Source organism: Equus quagga, chromosome 13 (assembly GCF_021613505.1).
Source record: "Equus quagga isolate Etosha38 chromosome 13, UCLA_HA_Equagga_1.0, whole genome shotgun sequence".
In the NCBI taxonomy this organism is placed as follows: domain Eukaryota; kingdom Metazoa; phylum Chordata; class Mammalia; order Perissodactyla; family Equidae; genus Equus; species Equus quagga.
The window spans coordinates 19037452-19048605 of record NC_060279.1 but is presented as its reverse complement, the minus strand read 5'-3'; the positions used below and the strand labels follow the sequence as shown (position 1 = coordinate 19048605).

The 11154-nt window shown below is 37.7% G+C and overlaps 1 pseudogene; it reads right to left on the bottom strand.

Moving 5' to 3' along the window:
• Positions 1 to 237: 237 nt before the first annotated feature.
• On the bottom strand, positions 238 to 356 carry LOC124251618 (uncharacterized; annotated as a pseudogene).
• Positions 357 to 11154: the final 10798 nt, after the last annotated feature.

Below are 11154 nucleotides of genomic sequence, written 5' to 3'. Positions count from 1 at the left end.
ACGAGAATTCCTGCTGTTTCACCTCCTCCCAGCATTTGGTGTGGTTAGTGTTTTAGATTTTGGCCATTCTAATACATGTGTAGTGGTTTTTGCCCATTATTTAATTAGATTGTTCTAATTAAAGAATTTTATATACATATACGTTGTAAATAGATTAACACATTCGAGTTAATTGATATATCACCTCCCAAAGTTACAATTTTTTTGTGTGGTGAGAACACTTAAGATAACTCTCTTAAAAATAAGGACAGCTTCACGAATTTGCACGGCATCCTTGTCCAAAGGCCATGCTAATCTTCTTTAATCTAATCTCTCTAATCTTCCAATTTTAGTATATGTGCTGCCCAAGTGAATATTCAAGGTTTATTTTTTTCCATACGTTTTCCCAGTTGTTCCAAATGATTTGTTTAAAAGACTTTCCTATCCCGTTGAATTGACTTGGTACCTTTGTAAATATTCAGTTGACTGTATATGTGGGTCTATTTTTTATTTTACTATTCTGCTCTATACACGTATACACATATACATATATTTTATTTTATGACTCTGTTGCATAATCCAGGATAGATTCATTATTATATTTAATTATCATTTATATAAGCTATATTTATTACAACTATATTTATTATAATTATATCCATTTTTTAAATTTCATTTTGAAAAATTAAAATTAAAACATTTTCATGGATCCTAAAAGTATTGTGAGCCCTAGGCATTGTGCCTCCTTGCCTAAAGGTAATTGGCCCTGGTAGGGGTAAAGCTAGCTTCTGTACATGTAGCCATGTCAGAAACCAGAGGCCTATGAAATTTCCCCTAGGAACATAGATCGGGTTTGTAGGTCTTAAAAGCAGCAATTGTCTAGTAGCCTGTGATAGGTTATTTTTAGTGTTGTATTTTCATTGTATTATCCCTGAGCCTTCAGCAAAGTCTTGTTAAATATTATGATACCCAATTAGTGGGTCTAGGGGGAAAATCAAGGAAAATATCTTTATCAGTCAGGGTTCTTGGTTGTAAGCAACAGAAGGTGACTTTGGCTGACTGAGTGGAAAAGGAGTTTTATTAAAGTGTATGAGGTAGTTCACAGAATGGTTGGGATGGCTGGAACATTAGGCTCCAAGCTAAGCTTTTAGGAAGAATGCTCAAAGCCATGTCCCATGAGCAGGTCTAATTAGAAAAGTATTGCCACCACCAGGTGCTAGAAGTTGCAGTGTGCCTCATTGCTCTTCTGTGCCAGGAAAGCAGTTGTCCTGTTACCACTATAGTCATTAGCCCCAGTGTATTATCTGTGCCAAGAAAGCAATCTTGCAGCCCCTGTACTGACAGCACAGAATGAGAGACTGAATGCTTCATTAGTAATTATATAAAAACGCTTTACCACATATAAGATCAACCAAAATACCTGAAGAGCAGAAATTCAGAAGAATAAGGAACTCTTAATTTCTCAAGAGGACAAAAATACCACGTAATATATATGCTCAAGGAGTTCACAGTTTTCTGCAGGAGATAAACATATGCACAGCTACTAGTAAAGCCATTTCCTACATAATATAAGTGAAATGGTATGGAGGAGAGAGGAAGAGACAATTTCATACAAGGAGCACTTGAGCCTTAAATCTTAAGGAATAAGCAGGATTTTGGTAGGCAGAGAATGGAATATTCTAGGATAGAGGGAGCCAAATGGACAGATAAGCAGAATTAAATTGCATGGTATATTTGAGGAACTATAAGTTGTTTACTGTGGGTGGTGTAGAGGCTGTGGTGAGACATGAGGCTGAAGAAGTTGACCACTATTGTATTGTGTGAGCCCTACTTAAATATGAAGTCAGGGGTTCAAATTTTGCTCTGGAAAACCCATTGAAGGTTTTTGAAGAAAGGGAGTAATATGGTACTCAACTTCATCACCGTGCTTGAGATGGACAAATTATCCCGGGTTAGAGGAGCAGTAAGAGGCACCAGGGAAGTGATACAAGAGTTAGATGGACTTTGGACTAGCTTACTTCACAGTCCTTTCTGACCACAAGACTTGATCATCAAAGGGAGAAAGACCATTGGCAAAGAGATCAGCAAATATTGGCTAAAGTACTTCAGGAATAAGCTCATAAGAACCTGGACCTGGGGTGGTAGAGAGAGTGGAAAAGAATACACACACTTGAGAGACATATTAGAGAAAGAAAATCTGAGCCAGTGTCAGACTGAATATGAGAAGTGAGGAAAAGAAAGGAGCCAAAGAAATCTCCAGGGTGCTTGAGTGCAACAAAACCCACAGAGTTAAAGTTCAGGGAGCTGTGGCCTTGAAGTCAGTGGATTAGCTTGGACGCTTCTGAAAAGAAAAACTCTTGGGCTCTGTTTTATTAAAATGGGGGGGGGGGGGGTTTGTTTTTTGGTTTTTTAACTAGCGGAAAAAGCTTTAGCCCACCGGGAAGCTCGTCCCTCCCCAACAGATGGAATTACAGAGCTTTAATTTGGTCTGCAGCAATGCTGTTCCACAGCAACTAAACCAGCAGGACACATAGCCACAAACCAGGAATGCACCCCATAAGCCCTGGTCTTTTGTTTTGTTCCTTCTGAAGATTCTATGCTAGATATGTTAATTTTGTTCCATCATTCTTTCTGCTCCTCTTGCCCCTAAAATTCCAAATTCTCTCTTTTTATAAGGCCACCGCTTTTCAAGTCTTGGGCCTGGAAGAATGCTAGTGCCAAAAAGGGAAAGTCAGAAGGGGTGTTAGTTTGTGAAAAGGATAAAGAATTTCATGTTAGATAAGTTGAGCGTGAGATAAACGCAAGAAATCTAAGTGCAAATTTCTAACAGTAGATAGAAAACACAGATCTGAGCTCAAAAAGGAAATTGGAAATACAGATACAGATGGGAAAGTCCTGGGCAAAAGCTAAGAGTTGAGGTTGCTGAAGATTTCAATGGAGAAAGAATAGAGAGCTCTAGAAGGCTCAGCTCTGAACAGTGGAGATTGGTCACCTTTGTGCAGTGCCTGGAGGAAGAAAGAGCGAAAGGATGAAAGAACAAAAGAGGCAGTGAAGACAGATGAAAGACAATCCAGGAGACTGTAGCCATATGAAAGCAAGGGAAACAGTTTCCTGAAAGAAGGACAGTCAACATTGGTTAAAGCTTTCTAAGTTCAAGGAGTTTGCCAATAAAAGAGAGGTCAAAAGAAAAGAATACAGAATCCAATCAGGCAGAAAGGAGATTCTTACCAAGTCACAATAGGTAATTAAGGTTGTAAAACAGGTTGCCTGCTTAAAAGAAAAAAAGGGTCTGAGGGCAAGTTCTCTATTAGAATATTCAGCAACTTCAACTCAGTTTTTGACCAGGACTTTCCAATCTGTATTTCTTTCTAATTTCCTTTCTGAGCTCAGATCTGTGTTTTCCATCTACTTCCTAGATTGCAAGAAAATAGGTAGGCAGAGGAATGCCCATTACTGCAAGAGAGAGCTCAGGAAGTGGCCCCAGGTTCAGAATCTCTGACAGACCCAAATTTTAAGCCGAGTAAGATGGAAAGTCTCCTAACTTTGGTTGGACAAGTGATTTTACAGCCCTGGGAAGGTATAGAAAATGATGATATAGCTCAAATGTGTAGAATTCCCATTTTTGAATAAGTTTAGAGATATGTTTTGTAATTATTGTGATAATCTGTATGTGTTTGTTGGCAACTAAAGTATTTACATAAATTATGCTTTTTCAGTTTAAAAGTCTATTCTGTCAGATATTTGAAGTATTTGAAGATTATGTAAAATTTGAAAACATAGTTTAAAACGTTTTCTGGAAATTTAATCTTTTTGAACTTATAATTAATTGAATATTAACCTAATAAGATGCAAAAGAGATCTTTTATATTTTAAATTATTAGGTTTATAAATAGAATATGTTGAACTTAAAAATGTGGTTATACTCTTAGAAAACTTAGGGGAAAATCTTCATAACGTTGGATTTGGCAATGATTTCTTTTCTTTTTTTTTTTTTTTAAGATTGGCACCTGGGCTAACAACTGTTGCCAATCTTCTTTTTTTTTTTTTCCACTTTATCTCCCCTAACTCCCACTGTACACAGTTGTATATCTTAGTTGCAGGTCCTTCTAGTTGTGGAATGTGGGACGCCACCTCAACGTGGCCTGACGAGCGGTGCCATGTTCGCACCCAGGATCCAAACCCTGGGCCGCCACAGCAGAGTGCGCGAACTTAACCACTCGGCCATGGAGCCGGCCCCTGGCAATGATTTCTCAGATATGACACCAAAAGCACAGGCAAAATAAATAAATTGAACTTCATCAAAAATTTAAAACTCTTGTGCTTCAAAGGATGCTATCAAGAGAATGAAAAGACAATCTACAGAATGGGAGAAAATATTTGCAAATCATATATCTGATAACGGATTAAATCCAGACTATATGAAGAACTCCTACAATTCAACAACAAAAAAACAAACTACTCAATTAAAAAATGCAAAGATGTTTTAGGAGTGGGAAGGACTTGAATCGACATTTCTCTCCAAAGAAGATATACACATGGCCAATAAGCACATGAAAAGATGCTCCACATCACTAGTTATTAGAGAAATGCAAATTAAGACAGCAATAAGATATGACTTCAACTCATTAGGATGCTATTTATCAAAAAATGAGAAATATCTGGTGTTAGCAGGAATGTGTAGAAATTGAAACCCTTGTGAATTCCCAGGAGAAATGTAGAATGGCCCAGCCCCTGTGGAAAACAGTTTGGCTGTTCCTCAAAAAATTGAATGTAGAGTTATTATATGATCCAGCAAGTCCACTCCTAAGTGTATACCCCTAAAGAATTGAAAACAGGGTCTCAAACAGGTACTTGTACAACAGTGTTCAAAGAGGCATTATTCACAATACTCAAAAAGTGGAAACAATACACATGGCCATCAACAGGTGAATGGATAAACAAAATGTAGTATATACATACAATGGAATATTATTCAGCCATAAACAGGAATGAAATTCTGCTACATGCTACAATATGGACGAACCTTGAAAACATTATGCTAAGTGAAATAAGCCAAACACAAAAGGACAAATATTTATATGAGGTACCTAGAATAGTCAAATTCATAGAGACAGAAAGTAGAAGACAGAAAGGTTACCAGGGGATGGGGGGAATGTGGAGTTATTGTTTAATGGGTACAGAGATTCTGTTTGACATGATGAAAAAATTTTGGAGGTGCATAGTGGCCATCATAGCACAACATTGTGAATGTACTTAATGCCACTGAATTGTACACTTAAAATGGTTAAAATGATAAACTTATGTTGCATATATTTTACCACAATAAAAACTAAGTTTTTTAAAAACCCAGGTTTTAAGATTTACAACTTTAACAAACTGGATACTGATTTTAATACAAGTAATTTAATACAAGGGTATTCTTTTCCAAATCAATCTTCCTTGGGCAATGGTCGTTGTTAATTGACAGAACTGTGAACAGGGTAAAGGTGAAGTTTGATTTTAGGAGTCAAGAGATCAGTTTAAGTTGTTTGAAAGGAGCAGAAGGCAGAAATAAGAGGCTGAAGAGAATACCTGTGATGAGGAAATTTAAGGTATTTGATTTTAAAAGGAAAAAATAGCTTATCACTAGAAGAAACATTTAGGTTAAGCGACGATGGTGTTTTTAATTTAGAAAAGACTTCTGCACATCTGAGGGGACAGAATGGGAAGAGGTGGTGGATGATGGACAGAAGGGTAAATGAGGGGAGGAGGATGGGGAGGATATGGGAAAGCAGAAGACACTGAAGGAGGAACATGTATTTATCGAAGACAGGAAGGAAAAGAGAAAATGTGAAGAAGTTTTAGAAATGGAAAGGAAAAAAGATCAAAGAGATCACTTACCAATAACTTTGATCTCTATGGAGCAGGAGGTTGGAGGTGAAATCATCTCTGGATAATGAGGAGTTCCTAGAATGTAAGCTTCTGCAGGGGCTGCTCCCTCTGTCCTAAATACTTTTCCCTATCACGTGGCTCATCCCTCATCTTCCACAAGTCAGCTTCTCAATGAGCTCAACCCTCACACCATCTCTAAAATCTTCACCTGTTCTCTGCCGTTCTTAACTCCTATACCCTCTCCTCTTTCTTCTTTTTCACAGCTCTTATCACTTCAAACATACTATAAAATTTACTTACTGTCTTTGTTTTCTATTATCTGTCACCTTCCACTAGAATGTAAGGCCACAAGAGCAGGACTTTTGTCTCTTGTTTACTTAGAATGATGCCTGGTGCTCAATAAATATTTGTTGAATGAATAAATGAAAGTTTGATGTTGAATAGGGTGAGAAAAAAGGAGAGACAGTTTTTGGAAAAGTCATAGTTGAAAGCAGGCTTATTGTATGGTTGGAACCATACAACTGTACCGGTTGTTTAAAATATTGACATACATTTGTATCATTTGGTAAATATCTGCTGCCCAGGTTACCTCAGCTCTCTTCTAGCACCCTCACTCAACGATTAAGGGGTAAATACAGGGTGCAGGTGGGGGCCTCTCTCAGACTCTGCTGCATCAGTTCAAGGTTGGTGCCTCTGCTGTACTAGTTAAAAATTTTGACTATTATCCTCAATATAGACAGTGTTAAGGAATCTGTAAGAGATGACCAGAAAGATTCCTGGGCAGCAGCATGGGCCCTGCTGAGGTGAAAAGTATGAATTTAGAGAAGGCATGTTAACAATTTCCATTACTTCGTCCAGCAACAATTATCCGCCTGGGGACTGGCACACAGAAGTGACAATAGAGATGATCCAGAAAGGTCAGATGTGGTCACAAGAGTATAGGAGCTAGAGATGTAAGGTGCTAGGAAGGAGCTTCTTTGGGATTTTTGATAATGGAATCCAGGTTAGTGGTTAAATGTTACTAGGAGGCTGATGGGTTAGGTGACCTGAGGGAGCTCCAGTGAAGAGAGAATCCAGAACGGTGGTCACCCTACTACCCAGCTCATTTGAACTTGGGGGGGGCCAAAAGGGCAGAGAGACAGCGTCAACTTCAATGATATTTTTCCTGCTGTAATATAGACGTGAGGACCTTGTCATTTCAGTATTAAATTGAGACAGTCCTTCTTTATCATGGATTGCCTCGAGCATCATAGAAAATAGCACAGACATATAAGACATGGTACCCGCTCTTGAGATGCTTATCATCTAGTGGGAGAGACAAGACTGATATTCTTCAAACAACGCATGTCACTTGTAAGATCGTGTATTATAGATTATAAATACTATTTGACTAAACTCTACGAATGCAACGTAAAAACATTGGGTAGTTGGCAGCCTCTGCTAATCATCCACTATTCTCTTGAACTCCATCACCAGTAGGTACTATGGTTTCAGCATCTCTAGAGAATTCTGCCTGCCACTGAGAGTGTCAACTTGAGATTGTGCTGTAAAGTGTTTAAAGCCATTTCAAATTTAATGCATGTTATCATTGCTGTGACCAGCACCCATACAATGTGGTTAGGATACCATCACATCCTAACCACACCACTCCCACTCCAAATTTCCTCCTTGGAAAGAGAAGCTCAGATAACACTTATCCGCTGGCCAAGTAACCATTTCTGTACCTTTCCATTCACTTTTAAAGAGATTTTGGTTTGTCATTTGAATGTTATTAGCAACCTGTAAAACACAGATCCTGCTTTGATTTCTACTCTTAAACCATGCAGTAATCTGTGATTTTAATTTAACTTGTGCCTACTTTTCAGTCTAGACACATGTTCGCCTTGCAATAACAGGTGATATCATCTCCAAATAGGAATATGCTCTTATTAAAGCTGTCTGTGGTTGAAAGTGCCAGATTTTTGTACGAGATTATGTAGTGATAGCTCTGCTTGTATTCATGGGTAAGGGGGGGATGATATATTTCTTCCTTAGCTTATTATAATTAGAGATATTTGTGTGAAAATAGAATCTCTGTTGCTTAAGTGTTGCTCAGCTCCTGCTGATCAGTTCTCACTCACAGGCATCGTCCTTTGTGATATAATAGTTAGTTGCTGTGGAGATGATTATCCTGTCATGGAGAAAAGAGACTTATGAATTTAAATGAAGAATGAGCAGCAGGAGCAAAAGAACTATGCCAAAAGCCAAGCATTTCATCCAATTTAATTTTCTCTTGCCTTTTTAATATATGTTGTATTATAAAGTTGGATGTATCAAATAATACAGTTTCAGGGCTGATGACAAATAATGACAAAAGGAAAATTGAAAAGAAAAGGCAAGATATAATGCTGACATTCTATCCATAGGCAAGAATGGGTTCAAGTTAAAGAAAACTCAACAATAATAAACATATACTATTGGGCCATACCACCAACGTTTGGATAAACAATTAAGCTATTTGAACAGTTCTATTGCAGCCTAACTTTTGATGAGTTGTTGAGGTAATTTATGCATCATGCAACAGGAAGGAAGCAGAGTGTTGAGATAGAAAGAGAGTGGGCTTTGTATCCAACAGAGTTCAACTGATATCACTTGCAAGTCATTGATTTTAGGCAGGCCACTTAACCCTCTTTGAACTTCAATTTCATCAACTATAAAATTGGGATGAATTTGTAGGGTTGTCTTCTGGACTATTCGGCTGGTATGCACTCATATGGCCTTATCAGTTGTTTATAGCCAATGTCTCTTCCCTTTGGTCATTGCATTCACTTTCATAGGTCAGTGCCCATTCTGTACTAGTTATTAAATATTTAGAATATCATCTATGTTAGGCAGAACAGGATAGACTATGCTACAGTAACAATTTGTGAAATCTCAGTGGTTTAACAGTGAAATTATGTTTTTTGCTCTCACAGATTACAATGTGGGTCTGCCTTCCTAGCCAAGATCATTATAGCAGGAGAGGGATGGAGGAGGCATACCAGCTTTTAACTTGCTTGGCCCTCAAAAAACGTATGTTATTTCTACTCAATCCATTGACCCTAACTGGTCACATGGCCTCAACGTATCTGCAAGGGAGGATGGGAAGTGCAGAGAAGATTAAGGAGTCATTGGTGAGCACCAACTGTCTTGGCCACATCACCCCTTGTTTTGTGAGGATTAGATGAGATGATGTGTATAAAGGATTTACAATTGTACCTGATGAGCTAGGTCAGACCACAGGGGCTGATCCAGGTTCAAGTCTTGCTTTGAATGATGAATTGGTTGAGATTACAGTATTTTCATTTTCACCTGAAACCAGCAAAGAAGCAGAAGAAAGGATACACATGAAATGGACCAAGGATACAGGATAGTGCATGTTGAACGCAGCATGCCAGTGCCTCCTCCTGCCTTGTTCCATATGGAAGCATGTCTCAGGTTCAGGAGCCTCAGCAGCCCACTTGAAGGAGGAATTTTCCAGGTCAGAGGTGCCCAGAACAGAGGTTTGCTGCCTTTCCATGATTTTAGGCTGGGCTGGATAGTGGTAGTGTGGGGAGACAAGGGGAGAAGTCAACACGTAAGGGTCCACTGTATTAATAGAAAGGGATTTCTTGCTGAGTCATAGTTACCTATCATGCAATTTATTCCTTACTGCATTTTTGAGACTGCGTTAGTAAGAATTTCCTGAGTTCATACTGAGTTCTATGGTAGAATTATACTGAGTGCTACAGGGGGATGCTAAAGAAAAAGAAAACCTAGCCTCTTCTCATAAGGAATTTATAATATACTTAAGGAGATTAAATCATTGTCAGTAAACAAGTCAATCAATTAAAGACAAAACTATACCTATGAAAACAATTTAAAAGTAGGGCAGCATATAATAAGATGTTGATTTTGAGATACAAATGACAAAAAGTGAATGAAAGGAGAGAATAATTACTAGGAATGTTAGCAGAAATCAGGCATCATTAATTCTCCATGTATTGTTAAAGAAAATTTAACAAATTTTCAAGTACCAAAGCCAAAAAGTGCAGAGAATTTCAGATCACGTGTAACGACAGGACTGGTCTTGGAGACTGAAGAAATTTCAACCCAGTTGCTATGGACAAGGTGACACCAGGAGTAGCCTGGATGCTGTGGGAATGGAATGCACATGAGATATACCCTGGGGCTTCCCAGAAATGCCTGGAGAACACTGAAGAGACAGAGCTGATGTCTTGGGGTCACCCAGTGAGAGGCTAATGAGAAAGAAAAGTTGAGCATTAATATATTCACACCAATAGGTTATAGGATTATTTGAATTATATTACAATTGCAACCATTATCTGTATATCGTTTAAATCTTAATATTATATTGTAAGCATTTTCCCATATTCTGAAATAATACTTAAAACATAATTTGTAATGGACAGAAAATAATATTTCTCAAGTGTTAGATAATGTGTAAATGTTTAGAAACGTACATTCTTTCATAATTTTTATAATATCTATGTGAAGTAGGTACTCTTATGTCTACCTTACGGATGACAAATCTGAGGCTAGAAGATATTAAAGTCACACAGCAAGTATCTGACTGAGTCGGGCTGAAACCTTAGTTTGTCTGATTTGAAAGCCTGTCCTCCAACTAGTATATTATACTGCCTTTCCTATTGTATGCCATTATGTCAATGTGCCACCAATTAATGAGCTGATCTCCTATTGTTGAATATTTAAGTTGTTTCAAAGTTTTTCTTTTAGTATCAATAATCTATGGTAAACATCCTTACACATAAATCTTGCATATGTAAGCTTTATGTACATCCTTACATGAATCTCTTTAACAGTGCGTATTTCTGCAGGATGAACTCCTTAAAGAGGAAATACTGGTCATCAAAGAGTTTAAACATTTTAAAGTTTTTGATAACATAATCAGATTTTCCAACTGAAATGTTAACTAGGTGTTTACCTACAGAGTATAAAAGTGACTGTTTCCCTGAAACTTCCCCCACAATGGATACTGTAACTTTAAAATTTTTTGACAATTTAACAGCAAAGCCTCAAAAGCTCAGAGTTCCCAATAATTGGCTAGATTGGTGGTCTGCTGGCAGCTCTAGTGTCCGTCATCTGGTTATTAGTCTTTAATACAATAACAACTGTTGAATTAATTAATTGTAATTCATTTTCATATTTAGCATTAGCCCCTCCTGAACGACAAAAAACAAATTTATATTAAAAATTTCAGAAGTCCCTGAAATATATTAAATTCAGGTGAGCAGTATTTCTCAACCAAAGACAGTTGCTCTGTCC